The following is a 3063-nucleotide window of genomic DNA, read 5'->3' as shown; positions in this document are numbered from 1 at the left end:
CCCCTCTCAGGGTATGTTCGCCACGGAAACTTCGTCGCAGCGCACCGGGAGTTTCAGAGGGGAGTGTCTTCTCGGGAAGGTTTGGCCGCGGCGAAGTTTAGGGGACGCCGCGGCGAAGTTGTTCTGGTGAGCGAGGCTTCCCTTTCGGGAAGGTTTCGCCGTGGCGAAGCTCTTCTGGGCGAGCGAGAGTTTCCTCTCAGGAAGCTTTCGCCGCGGCGAAGATGGGAGTTCGCCGCGGCGAAGTCAGGTTTTCAGGCGAGTAATCCCTCTTGGGATTAGTTCGCCGCGGCGAAGATTGGGGTTCGCCGCCGCGAAAGGTCGCGATTCTATATAATCGCTGGAGGGTTCAGTTGTGTGAAAATAAGAAAATTTGAAGGAGGAGAGAGGAGCTCTGCTAGGGTTTCGGTGTTGAGGCTTGGGAAAGACATTTCTAAGGATCCATTACCTCAAGTAAGTGATTTTAACCTCTAATCTTCTTTCTTTCTTGGAATTTCTTGGAATTTCTGAGGATTTTTGGTGGAACCCTAGGATTTTCTAGGTTGTGATGGAACTGAGGTTTTTGACCGATTGTTTTGGGTTTAATTGATTGCATTGAGTTAGTTTAAGTATTTAATCAGTGTAGTTTTCTTGGATTTAAAGAATCTTGAGTTTTTGGAGTTAGGGTTTATGGAATTGGATGATTTGGGATTGAGGATGATAATGTAGAGATTGAATTTGAGTTTGTGAATTGGGTTATGTTAAGGAGGGTTAAATTGGATGTTTAATCGGTTTAGATTTGTTGTTGGAACCTTAATTGCTCAAATGAGATGTTGGAGGTTGAATTCCTATAGTGGGTCCTTGAGGTTTGAACTCTAATTGATGCTTGGAAGGAGACTTGATGTTTTAATGGACTTTGAGGACTTTGGAGTGTTGTTTTGATAGTTATACCCTTTGAGTTGGGTAGAGTTTTGATGGGAGATAGGAATTTTGTATCCCCAAGTGTTGTTTTGGCCACATTATTAGTTTGAAAGCTAATATATGTTGGTTGTATGTTTGTGTGCTTGTGTAGACCGGTTGTGAGTCTTGGTGGTGCACGGGGCCACATTGTTGATTGTTATTCCTTGCTCAGGCGAGAGGTAACCACTTTCCAATCCTTAGTACTTGCTTTTATGGTATTGTGAGTAGATTTGTGTTTTGTGCTCTAAATAGTAATTGTGTTCAAACTATATGTTGTATATAAAAAGGGAAAACCGTCTTGTGGGGTTTTGATTTATGATGAATGCATTTTTGGAATTGTGAAAGATATGCCACTGAATGAGGTTAATTGTGAAATGATTATTACTCTTTGATTATGATTTGAGCATGATGCATGATTTGGGATTTGGTGAGAGTTTGATAGTTACTACCACGTGGTAAGGCCTCCATTAATGCATGATGGTTGGCTTAGTACGTCCCCCATAGTGAGGGATAGGCCTTTTATGGCTCCTTACGTTCCCCATAGTGAGGGATAGGCCGGCTTCGGCTCCTGAAAATCCCCCAAAGTGAGGGATTTGGTTGATGGGATTGCATCATTGCACTTGCATGAATTGTTGTGGCTATCGTTTTATATTATTGCGAACTGTCCCACTTGACACCTCACGAGCATCTATTTAGTAGTACCTAGTATTGGAAAGGTTGGTTACTGGGACTTTGTCTCACCCCGTGGTTTACAATGTTTTCAGGAGAAGGTCCTAGGCGTGCGCCTTCGGGAAGAGACGTAGAGACTTGAGCTTGGTTAGCTGTAGGCCTCTTGCTTTTGTCTATGTATGATCTGTTGTATATTGCCACAGTTAGGGTCTTTTGTGATATTTTGATTGTTGATCTATTGTAATTGGAGGATACGTTATCTCCTTGTTTAGTTGGCCGGAGGCCATGGCCATTGTTTTATGGAATTTGTTTTACTTGGTGGAAAACTTTTTAGATGGGCTGACTTGATGTATGTGTTACCCGGGCCGGAGGCTCGGAGGCCCAGTAGATATGAATGGATTATTTTAGTTGCATGCAACGTCCTATGGGTTGACCCGAGCTTAAAAGTCAATTTCTAAAAATATGAATTTTCCTTCTACTATGGTAGCTCGTTTTAACAGCTTTCCTTTTCTACCATAGTAGCGGTCTTATGACGAGTTATGATGTTTTGAGGTTAAGGGTTTTACATTCACAATATAACAAAAATGTCTCAATCTTTTCTCAGTATAATCCATAAGATATAAATCATATATCTTTTCCAAACTTTTCAATCACCATTCCAAGAATCCCACAAGATAATTTTCATAGCTCAACAAATATAATATATCTACTCGAATTCCAAATAACAAATATTATTCAAAAATAGGAAAATACTCACAAACAACATATTAGCACATATAACAAGTGGAAAGTGGTTACCTCTCGCCAAAGCAATACTAAGGATTACCACAAGGTCAATCCTTTGCTCAACCAATAATTAATCTACACAATTAATATAACAACATATTAATATAAATTAATTAATTAATTAATTAAACTTCTCTATATTAGTTAAATTTCTACTTTAATTAAATTTTTATTCTAAATTCCCGCAACTCTCATAACCCAAAAATTATTAAGTATTTTAGCAACAACTTAAAATTTTTAACAAGCCAAATTATTTATTTACTACCTCCAAATTATTTACCTTAATAAAAAGGATTTTCAACAATTTCCAAATATAAAATTATTATGTTATAAATTCTAAAAATCTTCATTTAAGTTTAAGCCTCAAAATCAAACTATCAAAAATTCAATAACACTTCAAATATTTATAAATAAATAATCTAATCAAAACTTTAATGGTATAACTACCATATATATATTTTTCCGTAAATAATAGACTTTTTAGCTACAATAATTATTTTAAAACCTCCAGTCACCCAATAAATAAAACTAAACCGACTAAAATCTCAATAATATATCAAACAATCCAAATAAATTACTTAACTTGAATTTAATCGGTAAAAATATAATATAAATCATATATAACAGATTTTTCAACTAGAAAAATTAATTTAAATACTAAAAACCAACAAA

Source organism: Neltuma alba, unplaced genomic scaffold (genome assembly GCF_004799145.2).
Source record: "Neltuma alba isolate B1F8T4 unplaced genomic scaffold, ASM479914v2 tig00011654_pilon, whole genome shotgun sequence".
Classification (NCBI taxonomy): domain Eukaryota; kingdom Viridiplantae; phylum Streptophyta; class Magnoliopsida; order Fabales; family Fabaceae; genus Neltuma; species Neltuma alba.
Note: the sequence above shows the minus strand (reverse complement) of the source record.